This window comes from Aricia agestis, chromosome 16 (genome assembly GCF_905147365.1).
Source record: "Aricia agestis chromosome 16, ilAriAges1.1, whole genome shotgun sequence".
In the NCBI taxonomy this organism is placed as follows: domain Eukaryota; kingdom Metazoa; phylum Arthropoda; class Insecta; order Lepidoptera; family Lycaenidae; genus Aricia; species Aricia agestis.
Genome location: NC_056421.1, coordinates 10,514,689 through 10,538,752, shown reverse-complemented (window position 1 = coordinate 10,538,752; position 24,064 = coordinate 10,514,689). Strand labels below are relative to the sequence as shown.

Sequence of the window (24,064 nt, the reverse complement as noted above, 5' to 3'; positions counted from 1 at the left end):
CACGTCTCCGACAGGCACAGCGGTCCAGCGTTTCCAGACTTCGGCACGGTGTTTATATTATAATTGCAGACGTTGATAAAAACGCTATGCTTTACCGCGGCAGTCTCCGAGTGCCAAACATATTTTTACTACTTTATTTCTACTACGTTAAGTCTCAATTGGGTGGCGCAGGAACTGTGTGTACCGATATAACAATTTGTCTTTTATGATGATTCAAAGTATGAATAATATTATGTATCTAAGTGGTGCGAGCGTAAAGAGATACATAGAAGACAGACAGACATACTTTCGCATTATAATAATATAAGTTCGTTCCCTTAACATGTCCTCTTCAGTAGTAAAATTTGGTTCGACTCATATCTTCGGGGACGTTCGAAGCGGGTGCGGTCTGATGGGGTTATCTCTGACTGGTTCTTTCTCTTCTTTTATTCTCGATTTTTAACCTTAGTCAATATGTAATTCTGTAAATAGATTCAACAAAATAGATTTAATTTTGTTGAATCTATTCATATCACCTAATTGATTTTCGTTGTATTATGATTCTGGACTACTATTAGGGGACAGCGCTGGTTTTAATATGAACGAGCACGCACTGTTCTCATTAATTTAGTAATCGCTGTTATAATAGGCACTTCATTTTAATACTCCTAAAAATATTTTATTAAAACACTGTCTATTATGTCTGTTATCTATAGCCGTAACTTTACAAAAAATATGAATTGCTATGGAACCTACGATCAATAGTGCCGTAGTGCTCTGTGGCGCAAAATGTAGAAGGGTTTTTAAGTTCGTGACATATGATAGCTGTTTGACACGACAATTGACACGAAAGATAGCTCTAGAATCTAGAATATAGCTTCACCACAGCCGTACTATAGAAGCGATTTCTTTCTACGGAAGAATAGACAAAGTGACAGTTAGACAATGGAGATCCGCCATTTTGCCGATAAAATCTGTTAGTATGTCGATTTTTCCGTAGAAAGAAACCATTTTAAAGCGTCTCCCAGACAGACGCGGCCTGCGGTGGCGGTGACGGTGGCGGTGGCGGTCAGTCGGATGACTTGGCCGCGTGGCCGCGTGTGTCTGTGTCGTCCCTAGAACTCTCAAGTCATCATTCAACTGACCGCCACCGCTACCGCCACCGCAGGCCGCGTCTGTCTGGGAGACGCTTTATAGTGACCAAGCTACGCCTGTAATGACAAGTGGTAGATAATAGCTAGAAAAGTGTCTGCAAATTGTCCACCAGGCGGCACTACGGTGTCGGGTCTGGCCCCTAGCGGCTAATGAAATATATTTGCCGGGACACGATCTCCGACGTACGAATACGAAATTTCAGCAAAATCGGTTCAGTGGATTTGGCGTGAAGAGGTAACAGACATACAGAGAGACATACTTTCGCATTTATAATATTAGTATGGATGTATAAATTCCGCAGCTCTTTTCATTCAGGCTGTATTTTCGTCAGTCACGTGAAATAATTATCTGCTGTGTGATTCTCATAAAAGATGGCCGCGGTCGGGTGATGTATTAAACTTCATAGTAATTTATTACATTAGCAGTTTCGCCGCTTAAAGTCAATTATAAAACCGAACTTCACATCTATCATGCGTTAAAAGGCTTATGATGGTGCTGCGTTAAACAGAATATACGAGCGAGCTTGTTCCAACGAAATATATGGAGGAAGTTAAACTTCAACCTACTGATAATAATGCCACACTATTTACAAATACCCTTTAACTCCTATTATGATTTATGCTATTACTTTATGATAGGAATAAGGCTGGACTTCGTGCAGCTAGACTTGAGAGAGCCATGCTTCGGCACGAATGGGCCGGCTCGACCGGAGAAATACCACGTTCTCACAGAAAACCAGCCTGAAACAGCGCTTACGCTGTGTTTCGCCGAGTGAGTGAGTTCACCGGAGGCCCAATCCCCTACCCTATTCCCTTCGAAGTCTCCCCTATTCCCTTCCCTTCCCATCCCTACCCTCCCCTATTACCCTATTCCCTCTTAAAAGGTCGACAACGCACCTGCAGCTCTTCTGATGCTGCGAGTGTCCATGGGCGACGGAAGTTGCTTTCCATCTTTCATGACCCATTTGCTCGTTTGCCCCCTTATTTCATAAAAAAAAATTTTTTGCCTCGCATTTTCACAGACGACATATTCAGTACACTTTAAATATTCCTGACACATGCTTTTAATACTTTTGATGTACTTATTTGAAAATTTTGTTTTGGTCTCTTTTTTTTGACGAGGCCGAATTTTGAAGAATCGAGCTTTCACTGGGTATCTATGGGAATTCTAGATAGCTCCGTTCTACATAAAGATAGCAACATAATTGCTTGAAAAATATTGGGACCCTGTCAACTAAAACCCAGCAATTTCACGTTAAAATTCAATTCAACGACAAATAGAGTATCGACAGCACAGTTTTACGAAGTGTTCAAAGCATATTGCGTGACTGAGTCACTTTGAACCAGTTTTTACTGGTTTACCGATGGGGGTGCGTACGTCACACCCTTTTCGTATCGTTACCAGAATCTACAAAATTGGAACATGAATCGCTAAATCCTAGCCCTCGGTTATAACGGTGACTTGACTCATTGCAACTAAAACGTGAAAAAAAAAATACTAATGCAGTGTGTAATTTTTTTCCGTGAAATTAGTAGTGCTGAAAAAGCATTCTTTTTGCGATTTGTACAGGCAAGCGCCCTAGAGTCATGGATTTGTCTATACAAAAGCAAAAAAATCATTCTTTGCCTACAGTGTGTTTGTGTAACAGTGTTTACACTTTACACAAACACACTGTATACGGGACTTTTTTGTTACACCCTGTTGATTGTTTTCTTTCTCATATAAACAATCTCAAATTCTTCTCAAATATTCTCAAATCTTATATCTTTAAACGAGCAATTCTTATACAGGTGCAATTAAATTTCCTGACAATTTTTTTCCAGGACGTAGGTATCATTAGGAGAGTCCATTTAACCAAAAACAAATTGGGTGTTATTATTTTTCAATGAATTTATCCCATTTAAAATCGTTGCAGAACGGTCACTTGCGGCACGGTGAATGAGCGTGGGTTACGCGGGGGGGAGTCGCGCGCGGCCGACGCGTCGTGTCCATTATTTGTAGTATTTTTTAGGATAACTTTCGGAAGCTATTTCTCAACATTTTAGTACTGAGTGATTTTAAAAGAAAAAATACGTGTGTTTTTATTCCTAACAAGGATCAACATATCAAAATTTGGCAGGAAGGTTTAATTGCATCCTGTATATATAATTGGAATCTCGAAATCGGCTCCAACGATTTTTATGAAATTTAGTATATAGGGGGTTTCAGGGGCGATAAACCGATCTAGCTAGGAATCATTTTTAGAAAATGTCATTTTCATGGAATACCGAGCAAAGCTCGGTCAAATAGCTAGTATAATATTAAAACAGCAATAATTATCCTACCCCGGAAGTAATCAGGGGCAAGTCGAAACTCTACCGGCTTATGTTGTCAAGCGTTTGAAACTTTTGGGTTTGTCATGGTTTTGGATAATTGCCATGCCGTAACATAATACTAAAAAAGTTGGGTTGTTTAATATCAAATAATATCTTTCTGTATACTTTGGAACTATATTTACGTTATATATCAAAGTTTATATATAGCTCCTGTAAAAAGTTCTGGAATATTTGGAGTCCTTAGAAGTTATATTAAATCTTCGTTAACAATTTCGATTATCGACTGCAGAATGACTAGTCCTGTAATTGTTTTTAACCACAGCGAAAAATCAAAGTGATAATACTTTAGGGTGTGTATACATGTCCATTAAATAAAGAGTTAAATTTTAAAGTGACAGGGCTGAAAGATTTACTTCTGTTTGTATGAGAAATGCCCTGACGTCATGAACTTTCCCATACAATGATTAATATCGCTAATACTTCCATACCATATATTATAAGGAACAAATACACATCTCAATTTGTTTTGTTACCCCGTGTACAATAGACGCACGACCACACTCAGAGAAATTTAATGATGATTAAACTTCAATTTAATGAAGAGTTTGACAGATAATATATGGAGCTTAAGTCAAAATCTTCATTTAACTTTTTTTTTTTATGAAATAAGGGGGCAAACGAGCAAACGGGTCAACTTCCGTCGCCCATGGACACTCGCAGCATCAGAAGAGCTGCAAGTGCATTGCCGGCCTTTTAAGAGGGAATAGGGTAATAGGGGAGGGTAGGGAAGGGAAGGGAATAGGGGAGGGTAGGGAAGGGAATAGGGTAGGGGATTGGGCCTCCGGTAAACTCACTCACTCGGCGAAACACAGCGCAAGCGCTGTTTCACGCCGGTTTTCTGTGAGCCCGTGGTATTTCACCGGTCGAGCCGGCCCATTCGTGCCGAAGCATGGCTCTACCACGTGTTAATACAACTTTAACTGCTGCATTCTGAGACGAATATTATATTTTACTTAAGACTTAAGTAAATATAATTAATTTAAAATTTTGACATAAGCCCACAACACCACATTATCTGTCAAACTCTTCATTAAATTGAAGTTTAGATGTCTCTGAGTGTAGCAGTCAGATAATGTGTTACCCCAGTTATATGTAACATACATCCTCAGTCCTCACATAGTGAACTAGTATCATACACGATCTATAAATAGTATATATTTGTTCCAGGTGAGTGAGCCACCCCCGCCCCTCGTACAGGGCGACCACCCCACTCATAGTTGAGAATCGACCGGTCATTTTATTAGTTAAGTATTAAGGTACGTAGTTGAGAGTCATTTCACAAGTATTTTCAAGAAGTAGGTAGTTTATAAATAGAATGCTGCAACTTTTTTTTTCTTATCTTTATTTAAATACTAGATGACGCCCGCAACTCCGTTGCGCTAAAATTCGTTTATCGCGGCGGAACCGTACATTTTTTCGGGATAAAAAGTATCCTATGTCCTTTCCCGGGACTCAAACTATCTCCATACCAAATTTCAGCAAAATCGGTTCAGCAGTTTAAGCGTGAAGAGGTAACAGACAGACAGACAGACAGACACACTTTCGCATTTATAATATTAGTATGGATAGGGCTTTTGCCGCTGCAACTTCATTGGGTTGAAGTTTTTTAATCGGAAGCTTGTACATTTCTTGAGGTGGAAAAAGAAACAGGCAGAAAGGCAGACCACACCAGACAGACATTGGTCTGCCATCTGCATATGAATTAACTTCTCTGATAGTACTTATGCTGGTATAAATGGTCAGTACTCAAGATGCATCTCGGTCTCAAGACACGGTTCAGGCTCTGTGATGGACCAATCACAGAGCCGAACCGCGTCTTGAGACCGGGTCGCATATTAAGTACTGACTATTTATACCAGCCTTACTATCAGAGAAGTTGATTCATGATAAGATGGCGGAACTATGTAATTTGGTCGTTTTATGTCAAACCCAGCCTTTAAATTACATGATATTGACATGATCCGACCAAATGATCGTATGCCAACTACATTGACATAAGAAACTAGCCAACTACATATGAATCAAACAATTTGTACCATAATTGTTATAGTGCAACGCGTACATCATTCAAAAAGTTGGTTAATATGAGTCTAATCAGGCCGGATTGTCACTCCCACAAAAAAATGGCGCACGGCACCCTAAAATGGAGCTTGGAGTATACAATAACATTAAAAGTAAATAAACGTGTCAGTGGCAAACGGAATATCGTTTATTTGTAAACCGTAAAAATAAATTGAAATATCCCCGTTGAAAAACTCGTCAGCCGACGGATAAATTAAAATTTTCACGTTGAATTTGATCGAAAATAAAACAAGGTTTTGAAGATTTAATGACTTTACTTTAACGGAGATTTCAGCGTAAAATGTGCGAAAGTTGTATGTTTTAGTATGTTCTTAAATTGAACGAAAACTAGTGCAGCTAAGGAAGAGAATTTCTGTATTTTTAACCGACTTCCAAAAAACGAGGAGGTTGTATGTTCGGCTGTAGATTTATTTTTTCGATGCTTAGATAATATAAAAAACTGTACGCTATAACGATTCATAAAATCATTTACTGCAAAGAAAATGATATATTTTGGTTTTTTAGTTTGAGAATGATTTAAAGCCAAAAAGCGAAAATTAATAACCCTCCTCCACCAAATGGAATTTTGATGATGGCGATAATGCAATATTGTTTATGAAATTTAATTTATGTTATACATTGCCTCTTACATACTATCCATTTTTTCGTAAACAGCATCCACTACCTACATAAACGGCAACGTCACAATCGGTGACGTGACGGACAGATTTACGACCAGTCAGCTGCCGACCGGCGCGTTTAGGACCTGTCAAATAAATTTATTCCCAGATTGTTTTATTAATTTAAGTACCGGTTAGACCTCAGGTTAGAATCGTTAGACGAATACGATTTTCAGGATGTTGAATTAATGAATAATAATAATTAAATTAATAAAACGCTATAATATTGTCCCAGATGACTGAAAGGTGCATAATATCATTTTTTAAAGATTATTTTTGCGACAAGTACATCGTTATTTCTTTTAAACATTTATAGCACCAATTTTATCTGTTAAAAACCTAAAACTATTGCCAATTTAATATCCTGTTAGAACTCTTGTTTTTACTATTATGACGTAGTAATTAAGAAGGAAGGATAATATACAAGCTATTAAAATGATAGGCTTTGGTAAAATTTAGGATATCTTTTAAGTTACCCTTTACGTTTTTCTACTTTTTCCCTTTTGACAGTTTTCTTTTTTTCTGTATTTCGTAGTACGTGTATCGGATGCATTACAATCGCTGGCGATGGGTCCAATCAATCAGGGGTGGACAGGTCGTAGTTTTGTATATTTCATGCGGCTTTCCGACACGATTCTCATTCCTCCGCTTCAATTTATTCACGCGAGATTCAATTTTAAAATTATCGCGACTTGAATTTATTTCGACAGTTAATGAATGTCGTTTAATATATAGCCTTTGAACTATTAAAGTATAACACACAGAAATGAGCTAATTGGCACCTGCTTTCATAGAGTTTCCTTAGAACAAGCTGCGTAGTTAACTTCCACGCGAAATGATTTTTAAACTTCAGAACAAATCTATGATGAAGCTAAGCAGAAATATCCGCATCCGCAGTTTCTGAGGATTTTTTTGACGTGAGGTTATCTTTTCGATAGCGTTGCTGATTGGTTAAATAACAACATAAACGTTGTATGTTGTTTCATTACATCGTTTAGATTCGAGTTTTTACGTAAGTACCTGTAGCAAACCGACAAACCCACAGTTAGGAATTATTATCTGACCAATGACTTATTGCGTTAATAATAGTAACAAGAGATTTATTAAACATAAAAATGGTAAAACCCTAACCTAGAAGGTTAATAAGGGTTAGATTCCTGACATGTTATTGGTGACAGTGCAGCATATGGTGAGAGTTGTGACAGTAATAACACAGTAGACAGTTATATCTATTGTGGTAATAAATTGCCTGATATATAATGCTAAGCTTGTTTTAGACGCTACAAAATTAACGTCAGAGTCATGTCACTAAATGATTAAGCTAATTAAGCTAAATTTGTTTTTTTATTAAACAGTATCCCGCGGTAATCCTTCATTTTTCCACAGTAAAAAGTATCCTATTACTTCGCGTGGTTCTACAATCTACATACATTCTGTAACAAATTACATCAAAATACGCCCAGTGGTTTAGAAGCCTATTCGTTATAAACAAACATTTTTTTTTTCTAAACAGTGTAGATTAAATACCATTAATACTTTTAAATAAACAGCATGAAAGCCTTTGACAGAGAAAAGGTAATTTAAAAAGTAGATATGTAGTTTAACCTATTTATCTAACTTTGCATAAAGGTGATATAGACGGGTAAAATACGGTTAATAAACTGAAACCCACTGAATTTATAGCGAGAGGATACGGAATTAAAATATTCCGTACGTGAGCCGAAACTTCCATTTTATAATTAATTTCGATATGATACCATTGTGTATGAGTTAATAATAGAAAACGTGAAACAATTTTATGCATATTGAAGTATGCATAAAATTATTTTCCACCTATGTATCCTACATAGGTGGAAAATCGCCAATACAAATAATAATAACTCCCACACCGGTTTCGGTGACGGTGGCCGGTTTCATTGAAATCAGAACAGCTACGCAGGAGTAATTTTATAGTGCCCAAGTGTGTGCGCAGTACACAAGAGCACTCTCTATTCCTTTTACTCTCATAACCCAGTGGGACGGAAGACCGACACGACCGGCAAGAGGTCAGGCGCAGGACCGACTTTTTACATGCCCATCCGACGCATACTTGTCAGACAATCAGGTGATCAGCCTGCATTATCCTAAACAAACTTGGAAATAACATGTTTCCAACGCGGGAATCGAACCGAAGACCTCCGAGTCAACAGTCATCCTCTGAACCACTTTACCACGGAGGCGTCTTAAAATCGCCAAGACTGACTAGTGACTACTAAGTAAAAGACAGAGTTGTTAAATAATGCTAAAGGAGGCTTAAACAAAATAGGCATTTTGAAACGACTATTTTAACTAATAGTTTGTATGTTCTCTTTACGTATGCTATTGAATTTTGTATATATTGAAATGATATATTCCCTCTACAAACGAACCTGTGCAGTAAAGTGTTAGTAGTGTTATATAGAGACATAATCTAAAGTTATCTAAAATCCGAATACCTATGTCCACACTTTTTTTGTTCATCAAGGGCATGCGTTATAGCGCAGTCAACATCGCACGTGAGGCATGCCCGCGACGCTTGACTCTTTTCATTCCAACGACTTTTCTTGGATTTTGACGCATTCAATTATTGAATATGCCAACGGAAGTTGAATAAAACGATAATGACGAAAATTGAAGATGAAATTGCATAGTGTGGACATATCTAATCGTTTCATCCCTTATTCAATCTGTACATCAAAACATAGCGATGACGCAAAGCATGCATAGCATAAAGTATGCATGAAAAATGTCGTTGATGCTGCGACTTCACAACGCAGCAACGTGGCCTCGCTCTCAAAGGTCACAATAGGTCACATCGAAATACGGAAATCCTTAAGAGGAAATCTCTTAATAGGGTTTCGCCGAGCATAGAAAGTCCAGAAAAGGAGATTCAATTGTATGAAACATTCGAACCCTTTCCGATGCTGGCTATTCCAGCGTGCAAGTCAGATAACAGTTATCTTAAAAGATTGCGATGTCTATCTTATTTATTTCATTACTAATGCAATGGGCATTGTCCAAAAAAAATCACATGTACTTTTTATATTTTTTTCGACAAAATAGGGTATTTTAAGAATATAAATTAAATAATTTTGAAATTCATTGGCTAGTTTTTTCTCAATAAATTTTTAAAGTTTCGCTCTGACGTCATCATCGGCGGCTAATTGACCTCTGTAATGTTTTAAATTTCCTTTCAATCTTATTTATTTATAATGGCTGGTTCGTCAAATGCAAGTTCTCATTATGTGAAAGCTGATACCAGAAACTTACCAAAAGTTCGAAACGTAATGTTGGTCGAATTTATTGCTAATTTAACGCCATTGAAGGTCAAACTAAGGTTAAACATATTTGTTCAAAAATATAAGTAACTAATGGGTTTTTTTTTTCTTTTATATACAGAAAAACGATCACTGACCTTATTCCTCGAAATGTTTTTGTAATGAGCAAAATTTAAAAAAAATGGACAATCCCCATTGAAATCACAACAGTTTTTTGTACTTATGTGATTATAAATATAGTGAAAGTAACAGGCAGACAGACACACTTTCGTATTTATAATATTAGTATGGAATGGACTATGGATGGAGATGGAGTCAACATTTTCCATTTATCTATACAACTAGCTGTTGCCCGCGACTTCGTCCGCGTTAGCATAGTTAAGTAGACCACGTCCCAAGTATTATTGTACAAAAATATTCAATGTACAGAATAATTGATCTTCCTACGATTTTATTATATTTAGCTGATGTTCCGCGCGGCTTCGCCCGCGTAAAATAGGAAATAGGAATATCACGCAACCATACATTTTACCGCAAAAAAATAGCCTATGTCCCTTCACGTGGTCTATTCTTCATGTTTGCCAAATAACATAAAAATTGATCCAGTAGTTCTTAAGATAATAAGCAATTTCATATAATTTCCTCCGTTTTTTCCACATTTTCCTCTATTTATTCGCTTCTATTAGTCTTAGCGTGATAAAATATAGCCTATAACCTTTTTCGATAAATGGCCTATCTAACACTGAAAGAATTTTTCAAATCGGGCCAGTAGTTCCTGAGAGTAGCGCGTTCAAATAAGCCCTTTCAAATAATTTCCCTCGTTTTTTGCACACTTTTCTCTATTTCTTAGCTCCTATTAATATTGGCATAATAAAATAGTTAATATGTTTGTTTGTTTGTTCAGATTTGAAAAATTCTTTCAATGTCAGATAGCCCATTTATTGCGGAAGGCTATAGGCTATATTTTATCACGCTAAGACAAGAGAATGTGGAAAAAACGGGGGAAATTATTTGAAAGGGCTTATCTTGCGAACTACTGGAGCAATTTTTATTTTTTATGTTATTTGGCACAGATAAGAAGTAGACCACGTGAAGGATCATAGGCTATCGATTTTAATAATTTTTTTCAGTGGCTATATAATATTTTATACTCGTGCGACGCCGGGGCGGGTCGCTAGTTATATAATATTAGTATGATGAAAGTATTGTTGGAGTCACAAATCTAGACTCTAGTCACTGAATAACGCTGTATCCCAGATGACATCTTAGCTGACAGGAACTATTCCACAATATAATAGAACTAGTCCAGGACTTCAGCAGTTTGTCAGACAATGAGACCGTCTGGGGACGTATGAACTATGTGTGAGTTGTGATATGATTTAACTTGATCTTGCATTTCCACAGAAATCTGCAGCTTATACAGTAACTTATACAGGATGTAACAAAACTGTTCACTGTGAAAGTAGCAGCGTTGAAGACCAATTTTTTTTGTGATTTGTATGGGCAAGCCGCAAGGGCCCTAGCGTCACAACTCACAAGTTTCCCCATAGAAAAGTAAAAAATAAACAGGCCAAGTGCATGTCGGGCCACGCGCAATATAGGGTTCCGTACTACCCCTAGTTTTTTTTAGAGATTTTTTTTTTTTAATTTTTGTTTGGGACAATGCATCATGACGCTTGTGTACAGCTTGCCCATACATAATTAGTAATTTATCAATAATAAAAATTGAGCGGTGCTACTTTCACAGTGATGAGTGAATACATAATATTATTATTTTACTACCTGACATTTTTAATAATGTGAACAACCCTTCTTACTTAGGGGTATGAAAAATAGATGTTGGCTGATTCTCAGACCTACTCAATATGCTCACAAAATTTCATGAGAATCGGTCAAGCCGTTTCGGAGGAGTACGGGAACGAACATTGTGACACGAAAAATCCAAAAGCAATTCTAATGAAACAGCATCAATAACAGTTACACAAAGCTATGACAGTCATATCCGACAAACCAATCACAAGGTTGAATAGGAGTCGGAAAAGTGAAAAACAACGGACAGCTGGACGCCAGCACGCATGAAAAGTTCATAACCTCGCCATGTAATCAATTTTCACAATGGAACGTTCGATTTTTTAATTTTGAAATCCTAACTTTTTTTTGTTTTTTTTAGTGAAGTTTGATGTAATGAGTTTATACTGTAGCGCAATAATCAGAGTAATAATATAATAGTAGATAAGAAAATAATTATTGCAACAAATAATTAACAATTAATAATAATACTTATACAATAGGTACTATATTATTAAGTAAGTATAATAATAGTAAATGCCTCATTTAATCTAATAAACTAACATACTACATACATAATGCTGTGACAATAATTATTATTGTAGAAAAATCTTAGATTTAAAATAATGCGACAATAATGCAAGCTAATTTTCGTTACAATAGTTTCACTAAACTTCTATACTTTGCATGGATTTTATTTATGGTGTCACGTTGCATGTGCATCCGATTTGTATTAGTCTAGACTCTAGACTCTATCGATCGACTGAGTCAGAGTTTAGTCATGAAACTCGTGAGTCATGATACACCGACAGACCGAGTTATATCGAGTCACAAAAGGAAATGTTCTGACACGAACTTAGGGCCCTTTTTTTAACATGGGGAAATGCTTTACGCATCCCCGGCAAATTGGGGATATCGGCCGGGGTATGTGGGACTCCTGTCTACCCACTAAAACCCCATGGTGCTCCACTCATCGCTTAAGGCAGAGTTGCGGGTACGATAGAAATACTTAGGGCCCTAGGTGAAACATCACCACTTCCGGATAGGCTATCCACAACTTATTTGACAGATGCTCCATACTCTTCTGTCAAGGTAAGGTGGATAGCCTATCCGGCACTCATCAGACCCTTAGTTTTATTTTAACTATCCATCAATAGTTATTGTAAAAAAATTAACACCCTATTGTTTTTGGTTTAATGGACTCACCTAATGATAGCTTAGCCCCAAAAAAAAATTGGCAGGTAGGTTTAATTGCATCCTGTATTTAGTACTAAACCTGTTACAATTTTTTGTTTCAATTTGTCAGGAATATTTTATTCTTCTTACTGTATACGTCTTCTAGCTTCAGTATTCTTGGAAATTATTTCTTAAAAAAAATTAATTTCTGAGAAAACTGAAGTCAATATCCTATTTATTAGATAACACTTTGCAGAAGTCTTCTTATTGTAAGACGATATTCCCGTAAGACGGTCTAGTCCTCCGTACAATAAATTTCATTATTTTTATATTGAAGCATAACTTTGTTCTTCACATAATTCTATCTGAAAGAAAACCTTCTTAAGGTTTTATTTTTGCAAACTCCTCTTTCACTGGAAAATGTGATCGATTGAACACACATTTTAACTAGATAAAGAAAGATTGTTCTTGTACACACTTGGGCACTATAAAAAACTTCTGCGTAGCTGGTTTCAACGACATCGACCATCGTCACAGAAATCGACGTGACATATATTTTTTTATAATTTTCAATTAAGAGGGAACGCGGGTGTAGTAGAATTTAAACGAAGAAACTATTGCCATCACGCTTCACCCTGCGCCGGCACGTGTATTGTGATAGAGACAGATACAGTAAATCGAGGTAACGTAGCCCTCTGATTCCTCCTTCAAAATACATAGAGCCTATCTAATTATTATTTTTATAAATATCTTCAGGAAGAGTGAGTCTATGCCTCTACGTTTTCATTTTATGTAAAAAAAATACGTACCTTAATAAAGATTGGGCTAAATAATCTTTATTACATACCTAAATTAACCAGTAATAGGCATGTCGGATTATAAGGGGCGCCGGATTAGCGGGGTCTACTGTATTTTCACATTATGCGGCTATGTTCATTGAGCACTCGCGCGGTCACTCGCACTAATATGCATAGGCGCCTCATAGGCGATTAATTGACGATATTATCATCACCTGGCTAAGGCTAGAGTTAGCTCAGACCATAATTAATCTAATAAGCCTGATACATAACAACATTAATATGACGTTCTTTAATAATATTCGACATTCAGTGTATTTGTTAAAGTGTTATAGAGTTCCATAACTCTATGTAACTTGTGAGAAAATGTGCCTCTTTGTCTGCAACTTTTTTGTGATTTGGATAACATTTTGGTAATTTGTGATATTATTTAGACATTTTAAGGCCGACGAAAGAACGGGAATGATACAAATTCTTTGAAAAAAGTTGTTGTTGCAAGTAGATTTTACTATATTTAGTAATCTGGTAGTTCTAGTACAACACTAGATGATGTACTAAGATTAGTAACGACCTATTTCCTATTTGTGATTGATTTTCTGGTGCACGGAGCGATCACATTAGCTCAACCCTTCACATTAATGGAGTCTCATAAAGGCATTATATTAATGACCATTTAAATTTCATGATGTTCTTTACCTGACTTAAGCGTCTCTGTTTGTAAGTTAAACTTATTTTTTTACTTTAACGGCCGTACTCAAAGATAAATGATGATTAAACTTCAATTTCATGAAGAGTTTGAGAGTTTTTTTTATGAAATAAAGGGGCAAACGAGCAAACGGGTCACCTGATGGAAAGCAATTTCCGTCGCCCATAGACACTCGCAGCATCAGAAGATGCCGGCGTGTGCGTTGCCGGCCTTTTAAGAGGGAATAGGGTAATAGGGGAGGGTAGGGGATTGGGCCTCCGGTAAACTCACTCATTCGGCGAAACACAGCACAAGCACTGCTTCACGCCGGTTTTTGTGAGAACGTGATATTTCTCCGGTCGAGCCGGCCCATTCGTGCCGAAGCATGGTTCTCCCATGTCTTATGTCAAAGTCTTTATTTAATTATTTATTATTATTCGTCTCTGCGTGTCGCACAGACAGCTATTCATAATAATGTTTTAACGATGGAGTAAACTAAAGATAATTCAGGTTTTTATGAAATATCTTAAGGATTTAATACAATTGGGAAATATTTAAGCCAATAATAAGGTTAGTGATACCGACACTGACGGTAATCGAATTAGAGTGGATAACTTAGCTAGCAGTGAGCGAGCCAATACTTAGCCATAGCCAGCGTATCAAGTTTACACTCAATTTGAGCTGAAATTATATTTATCATAATATTAATTTAATATCCAGAATAAATAGAATAACTTAAGTATTCGGTAAGGGGACTGGTCACACCATAAGACGTTGAAAAATTTAATTAAAACATCCTTGCAGAATCCGCTCAGCCCTACAAGATAAGTGGCAAGCGATTATCGTAAACGCCAACAAAATGTTACATACGATTTGACATAAGTCATCGCTTCGCTAGCGAATACTAATGTCAATTCCCATACATTTTATTGGCGTTTACGATAATCGCTTGACACTTGTCTCCAGGCGCAGGGTATACAAAAAGGTTGTGTTAGTGGTTATTATAGCTCCGAATGAACAGTTTTAAGATAAAACCTCAGTTCCTGTAGACTAAATACAGACGCTTCAATGAATTCTGTACCTAAATCAATGAAATAAATAAAATAAAAGACTCCACTCCAAGGGATTTAGACGGGAGCTCATACATATTTAGTTACAGATTCAATTTACTTCACTAAGTGGGAATCAAACTGAGTGGATATCATTAAATACTGAATCAAGGTGTTTCTCTGATTTATTCAGTCAGAATTAGTTAAAGACATCGAACTAAAGATGGTTAAAGTGGGTTTTGGTGACCGGTTGGCTAAGTTTTGGGGGACAGAGATAGAGGAAAAGACGAAAGGAGGAAGAATATTTAAACATAATCATAGTTCCAGTTATCTTGGTTACCAAGGCATATTGTAAAGAAAGAGAGATACTTGAGTATGTAAAAGTAACTATTAAAATATTTCTGACAAAATACAATTTTTACTGTAGAATGTAGATTGTAGACAAATGGAAAGAGCTAAAAAGGGGCAGCATGATTTTCCAAACGAGGCGGTTTTAACGAAACCGTAATCGAAGCCATTATTTTCTGACAACCGAATCTGAACCTACACTATCAATCATGCTGCAAAGAAGCGCCAATACTGTCAGCGAAATCGCGGTAAATCGGAGTACGCCCGCCATGTTGGATTTTCAAATTTGGAATGCCATTGACAGGTGACAGCTCGTTATGAAAATATGTTTTGGTGGATGCACTTTAAATTTTACACGCAAAGTGCTTATTTTATTTGGAAAATGTGGAAGAAAAAAGAAGTGAAATTGTCAAAAAATGGATATCACAAGCAAATATTGTTATTTTCACAAGCTTGAAGCTTTAGACGTTGACATCTTAAATATTATAATTGGTCTTGTCTTACATACTACAAATATTATAATTGGTCTTGTCTTACATATTACTATATATCGACGGGTGCAAAGTAAAAAGAGTCATCTACAAAACAGCAACTTTTCAGGAGAGCGCATAATAGGAAAAAATGCTCCCATTTTGTCAATTTCCGATCAAATTTATTGAAATTTTCATCATTGTTTCATTATTTATTAATGAATCCACATGTATATTTAATTTCTTCTAATTATGTTTAATTTACGAGATATTGTAGTTGTCTGCATCTACATTGCGCTTGAAAATATGACAACTGAGTTAACTACCACTTGGTCGTTTCTACGTGGGAATTAAAAATTATATTTATTGAAGTATTTTTACCGATTACTAGTACGATTATCAGTAACTACGTAAAGTGTAACACTTTATATTATTAAAATTATTATTAAAAGTAAGTTATATTATTAAAATATGTAGTTAAACGTTTTACATCTTAAACACCCCAAGTTCAGAACATAATTGCGTAGATATCTTTTTCTACGTTGTCGATTCGGTGCAAGGTACACGATTTAGAAGGAAGTTAAAATATGAAATACTAGCTTTTGCTCGCGGCTTCGCTCGCGTGGAATTTGAAAATCGCGTAAATTGCAAATATTCCCGTAAGCTCCCTTAGAAACATGATGTTTTTCCAAGACCAAAAGTAGCCTATGTTACTTTTCATCCTTTCAATTAAGTTTATGCCAAAAAACAATACGATTTGTTTCTTCGTTAGAGCGTGAAGGAAGGACAAACAAACAAATAAATAAATAAACATACTTTCCCATTTATAATATTAGTATGGATATACTTAGGAATCATTCATTTACTTTCGTAAAAATCGTATTTTCTCACAACAAAAATGAAATTCTGTGTCAATACTTTAATTATTTTAAACTAATTTAAAAATTATTCAGTATCATTATCAGTACAGGAACTATGTTGTAAATTATTATAATTTAGGCAGAGGCTTATTAAGTCTTTGTACTTGGCACTTGTAAGCATGATGGGTTCATTATAACATCATAAGCATCGCCGGACGTTTTACACCATCGGAGGGGTGCATACGATTCTTCAGAACACAAAATGAAATTTTATTTCAACGATTTCTCAATTGCTTCTCGTGATCACAGAGATCCCAAAACCGGTCAAAGATAAGTTAATAGAAAAACTTCGCGAGAACTTGCAAATGCTGGGATATGATGTTACGCAGGTTGCAATTTACCATTTCTGGACTGATGTAATTGTTTACCTAAATTTTGTCGTAATTTACGTCTCGTATCAATACACGTGTCTTTATTTCTCAATCGCCTTTTCTTTAGATCAATATGTAACTGACGTCTTTTTCTACCGTTTAACGAGGAAGGCGTAGAACATTCACTTGATGCCTCCACTGCCGAAGAAGCATCAATGGTGTTGTCTATAGAAGATTTAAAGTTTGAGAGGGACAATATACTCGATGGCCTGTTTGAGTTAATAAACTCAAGCAGGTCATAGATTATATGAGATCAAAGTATCTGTTTAATAAAAAAGAATATATAATATTTTGATCTAATACTGATAATGGACGCGGCGGACTTGAAGTGATGAACTGTATTCTGAGGGTGTTGGCGTATTTGTTAATTTGCTGAGATCGACAAATTTTCAAAATCATTTTATATTTCAGACTGAGAGTGAACTGGTGTGACTGGCCTAGAGTATTCAGATCATGGGGACTTATCTTATATTCATTTGTCTTCATCGGTGACACATCAAGGTTTTCTATAAGATGTTCAATAATTTCATCGGACAACACAGTATTTTGCTCGATAAATTTATCACTTATGTTCTGGAAACTTTCAACTTCTTTAAAAAGTCGTTTTGGACTTTCTGAACATGAAAAAACAGTAAAAAATAACAGTAACAAATTAGAAGTCAATTAATATAGCTAACAATAAGAATTAACATAAATAGGTACTCATAAACATAATAAACAATACTAATTTGCAAAAGTAAATTGAGACATCTAAATCACAATCGCAACGTAGAAAAAGCTATATGGCAGATAGCAGCTTATGCCGCATAACATGACCCCCGCGCGTCCCGCGTATAGACGACCAGCGGTAGTTATCCGCATCTACATCGTGCAATTTCACAAAACAAGAGTAGATGTCTTCTTTTACGTGACAAAAGTACCAAAAATAAGGTGATATTTGAATTTTTGTTTTTGGTATGTTGTAGAACATGATATTTTAAGCTAGTTTCTACAAAAAAACGAAAAACTCAAAATTGCAGATGACTTTTTTTACTTTGCACCCGTCGATATATACAGGATTTAAAACTAAGTTTTAGAGGCTATGATAGCAATGTTTTTCGCTACAATGCAGTACCAACATAGATAGTCAAATAGTTTTCTTCGACGTTTGACGACGTTTTTGTGATAAAATGACGTGCGCATTGTGCAACATGTCGGATTTATGTCGGATTATTTACTGTTAGTGCTAGTAGCGCCCTCTGCGTAGTATTCCCTTTAAGCGAACGAGAATAGACCAGTAATTATTATCACTTACAGCGTTTAACATTCACATTATCTAGTCTAGAGTATATTCCAAGTTCCATTCTTATTAAATTCCCAGCGAGTTGGCGGCTGAATATAAGATGAGCTCGACTTCAGATTTCACCTCACGTAATAATTCTGACCAATGTCTTTGATGTTTCTCTGACACTATGACTTATTCTCCAACATCCTAGTTTGAGAGATATTATGAGGTAATAACTAATAATATGACACCAATCTTCAAAATGAACATGAGGATAATCTGCTTTTTGGTCCCAAATCAGTTATTATTGAATCTGTTATTTATTTATTATTTATTTCCATACTTATTTCTACCATCAAAGGGTCTTATAGGATTTCTTGGCATAATATACATCTAAGTATATAAGTAAATAAAAACAAAATTTGTAAGTCTCGCTGAAACTCGAGAACGGCTGAATCGATTTGGTTTTTTTGGGAAGGTTTATATCAGAAGGGACGTAATACGAAGTTCACCGGGTCATCTAGAACCTAGATATTATGCATAATCTATATTCTAGATTAAGTATGCATAATCTATACTAAAATTATAAATGCGAAAGTGTGCCTGTCTGTCCTTTACCACAGACAGACAGGAAGTATCTCTGTACCAAATTTCAGCAAAATCGGTTCAGCGGTTTGGGTGTGAGGAGGTATCTTAACGCCCAAACCGCTCAACTGATTTTGCTGAAATTTGGTACAGAGATACTTTGAGTCCCGGGAAAGGACATAGGATACTTTTTATCCCGAAAAAATTGCAATGCGGGCATCATCTCATCATCAAAATACATATTTACTAACATTATAGTAAATAGTCTATTAGTATGAAAATTTCTCCGCAACCATCTAGCATAGTCTAACTTTCAGAATACCCAAAAACTACTTCTCCAGAACCCAAGTTTTAACCCATTTACCCACAAAGCTTTGAGATAAAAGTAAAAACATTAGAGCTTTGAACTCGCGAATACGCGTGAGGCGTGCCAATTCTGTCTTCGTGTGATCCGCAATGCAGCTAGTTCGTGTTAGGACACTGATCCACAAGCGAAACGTCAGCAATTCGGTAGATCACTGCAGTATTTACGGGGTATCTACGGATAACTTTTGAAGAAAATATACTGAGTTATATGGAGGGGTACCTACTAAGGAAATATAAGGAATAACGCATAGCTTAGACTGCACGGGATCGATATTGTGTATATTTAAACGATTGACCTGCGGGGCTAAAATGGTCGCTTTGAAGAATCATATTATGAATCATATTATGATTCATTCTTTTATAATCGCAAAATACAAATCTGCTTGCAATTTATATTTAGTAATTCGTACTAATTTGACATTTGTCAGTTTGACAGTTTTGACAATTCATTTGCTGAATTGATTGAGAGGAATTGCTAAATGTGACCATTTTAGCCCCGTCGAATCATTTTAATTTTGGGCGTTGAAAAATGGCCTAGATTGCTTTTTAAAATGGTGTAATGGTCGAAAAATATTTTAAACTACTCAATACTTTTTGAAGAATGACCTAGATTAACACTGAAAACATCTAAATAGCATCAGAAGTGTTTGAGAAAATGAGTCTGGACAAACCTTATATATTTTAAGTCAATAAAATCGTAAGTAGTACTTATAAAATAAGTAATAACACAGTTAGTTTATCACCGAATCTTACGACAAAAGTGTTGAAATATTCACTACTAGCGACCCGCCCCGGCGTCGCACGGGTGTAAAATATATAGCCTAGCCTAGCCTTAGTTCGTGAGATAAGCCCTTTCAAATAATTTCCCCGTTTTTTTCCACATTCTCCTATTAGTCTTAGCGTGATTAAATATAGCCTTCCTCAATAAATAGGCTACCTATCTAACACTGAAATAATTTTTCAAATCGGACCAGTGGTTCCTGAGATTAGCGCGTTCAAATTAGCCCTTTCAAATAATTTTCCCGGTTTTTTCCACATTTTCCACCATTTCTTCGCTCCTATTAGCTTAGCGTGATAAAATATTATAGCCTATAGCCTTCCTCGATAAATGGGGTGTCTAACACTGAAAGAATCATCAAAATCCGTTGCGTAGTTTTAAAGATTAAAGGGAGCAAATGAAATGAGGGGAAAAAGCAACTTTGTTATATATTCATGTATAGATTGATATTTTATACCACTTTTATACCCTTAATATTCGTTCAACTTCATATTATCTAATTAACGAGGTCAAGGACCTCCAAAACAGGCTTCATTTTTTAATAAAAGCTGTAAAACATAATCACTATGCTTCAAGTAATTAAAACATGAAACATCTCGAGCAACAATAAGTCCATAAAAATTAAAATCAAGTTTAATAAATATCTCAGAAATTTTCATTTTTAAGGTGGCTAAGAAAAAATTTTCTTGAAAATACAATGAGGGTTTTTCTTTGTGATTAGGTAGGAATAAAAGTTTTATTAACAAAGAAAAGTAATTTTGTGTTTGGCTGGACTTCGTGCAGCTAGACCTGAGAGAGCCATGCTTCGGCACGAATGGGCCGGCTCGACCGGAGAAATACCACGTTCTCACAGAAAACCAGCCTGAAACAGCGCTTACGCTGTGTTTCGCCGAGTGAGTGAGTTTACCGGAGGCCCAATCCCCTACCCTATTCCCTTCCCTACCCTCTCCAATTCCCTTCCCATCCCTACCCTCCCTATTACCATATTCCCTCTTAAAAGGCCGGAAACGCACCTGCAGCTCTTCTGATGCTGCGAGTGTCCATGGGCGACGGAAGTTGCTTTCCATCAGGTGACCCGTTTGCTCGTTTGCCCCCTTATTTCATAAAAAAAAAATGCGAATTCAGCATACTATTTAAAGTTATTTGCGAAACTGTTTTACTGAACGAATAACTATTATTAAAATAGTATATCTAACAATTCCTTAGTTCAACAAACATACTACAACTTTTTAAAGGAAAACCATCACCTAAATTACTTTTAGGAACATCATTTATTCTAAATAAAACCCAATTTAATCTGTTATGTTCATATAATTAAGAACACATAAAAATTATCAAGTGCTAATTTACCATGGACTAAACTTTGACATAGTGAATGGTAACTCAGTTTATAAACAATAATAATAAACAATCAATACGTGGGAGAGCCATGCCCCGGCACGAATGGGCCGGCTCGACCGGAGAAATACCACGTTCTCACAGAAAACCAGCGTGAAACAGCGCTAGCGTTGTGTTTCGCCGAGTGAGTGAGTTTACCGGAGGCCCAATCCCCTACCCTATTCCCTTCCCATCCCTACCCTCCCCTATTACTCTATTCCCTCTTAAAAGGTCAGCAACGCACCTGCAGCTCTTCTGATGCTGCGAGTGTCCATGGGCGACGGAAGTTGCTTTCCATCAGGTGACCCGTTTGCTCGTTTGTCCCCTTATTTCATAAAAAAAATAAAAAAAAATCGGCAAAGAGCGAGTCGGATTCGCGCACAAAGGGTTCCTTACCGATATATTGCAAAATAATTAAGCCTCCGGCTTAGGAATTGCACTCTAGGGGTTGACAAGCTACTAAAGAAAAAAAAAGAAAAAAAACAACTGGCTTCAATTATGAGTCGACGGAGCCCCGCTACGCGAGGCTCCTACTTCTGGGTGGTTCACAAAAAATAACCTCGATGGCTAAGGCGGGACCTACGCTGCACTACGCTTCCACCTTAGCCATCTAACCTAACCCAATCAAGTCGTATTGGGCCAACATTGCTATTAATAATTATTTAAGAATCATTAATAAATTTATTAACCCATACAATTACAATACAGTAGTGAATTTTGATAATTTTTCTTAATTTTTATCAAGAAACCTTGAATTATATAGTTTTGGAATGATAAAATCTTTCACCATATCTCATCATTTAAATTACCAAAAATCTTTGTCGCTAACACAGAAATAGATCAAGATATATCTGTGGTCGCTAAAGAGTAAAGAGCGAGCGCAAAGGAGTGAGTGCGGCGTTAGATGAGGAGGCCCCAACATGTTTTTCAGTAAAACAGAGAAACAAAAAGAAAATAAAGTTAGGTTAAAAATATTTTAGCTGCTCGATTTGTCAATTTGTAGACTTGTTTTGATAATAGAAATTGATTTTATTGTGGTGCACCTTTCGATATCGTTTTTAGAAATTCCGTTGTAAGATTGTCCAATTTAGAGTGCAAGTTAGTATTTTTGATAAACAATTAAAATTTTAGTTTTACAAATAATATATCCGATGTATGAACCATATTTTTGGCGTGAATTCGGTTATAAAGGTCGTCTCGTTTTGTATGATGTTTAAGTTTTTTTTGAAGGACATGTTCAGTTAATCAATTGATTTTTTTGATCAGCATTAGTTTTTCTGGTATGTATTCAGTTAATTAGCGGAGTTAAGGTAGTGTGCTGAAAAAATATTCTGATGTGCATTTAATAATATCCCTTATGATAGCGAAGCTTGAAAAGTATTAAATTAAAACAGTAGTAATTTTACACGTAGTTTGATCATGTGCTGTCTGAAAACAAGTAGAAAAGAAAGAAAAAACGTGCTTAAAACGTTTATCTATGATTTTTGCCGTCCAAACCTATATAAAAATAAAAAGTCATAAGTGATAACTTAAAATAAACAACACAGGCCACAGCGCATACTTCCCCATAGCTGTTGGACCCATTACCTTTTTGTTTACAGACTGGCCAATAAAAATAGTTCAATTTCAATATATTTCCACGGTTGTGCAATCTGCATGGAGTCCGGGCCTGTATTTATTACAGGTCCGAACGGCGATTGCCAATTTCCTGAACTAAACTACATTTTCCCGCCCTAAACACGAGTAATTCCTTTTGGAGGACTTACACCATATTTTATATTACTTGTTTAGGTGTATTTTAAGAAGATTATTCTTATAAAGGATTAAAATTTAAGAAAATCTAAATCCTTTAAGATTTTCTAAAATATTAATTACAATGAACATAAATTAATCAATCAAATAAATCCTTCTTCATTTAATTAAGAAGAAGGTTGTTACGTCGCAGTGCAGGCAGATCACCTAATTGTCTGACACAAATATTATGATACATGCACGGATGGGCATGTCAGAACGAAGTCAGTCCTGCGCCTGGTCTCTTTCTATGTTATTTGTTGGGACTTAATATGTATCCACTATCCATGCTAAATTTTACCCAAATCGGTTAAGCCGTTAAAGGGTTAAAAGACACATTACAGTATGGATTAATAGCATCTGCACTTCAGCAAAACACACCAAATCTCTCGAAGCCTTCGAGTACAATTTCCCCACCATTTCCAAAGCTCTTCAAATTGGATAAATTAAATTTGAACACCAAATATTTAAGTGTTAATTGCTGTTAAGCTCAGCCGCGTGAAAGCTCGGCAAAGCTCAGGTGCAAGCTCAAAGGCAATTTGAGTAATCAGCCTCTATTGCAATCAGTGAAAAACGTATTTGTAGCTTTGTGCTTAGCAGATGGTGTGTTCTAAATTTTATTTTTCTTAATTTAATTTCTCCAAAGTCCAAACACATAAATTTAACACTAAAACAATATTATATTAAAACTTTAATAAAATACAGCTGTTTTATGAGCTCATTATTTTAAGTTTTCTCTATTTTGTTATTCTC

General features: G+C 36.0%; 1 protein-coding gene and 1 long non-coding RNA gene across 4 annotated transcripts in view; both read left to right on the top strand.

Moving 5' to 3' along the window:
• The window catches only part of LOC121734973 (amyloid-beta-like protein), a 144,225-nt gene that overhangs the window by 90,281 nt on the left and 29,880 nt on the right, over window positions 1-24,064 (top strand). The gene's annotated exons all lie outside the window — the stretch shown is intronic.
• On the top strand, window positions 882-23,474 carry LOC121734975. The gene is made up of 3 exons (XR_006036807.1): window positions 882-975; window positions 5,939-5,945; window positions 23,448-23,474. It is a non-coding gene; the product is annotated as an uncharacterized LOC121734975 (long non-coding RNA).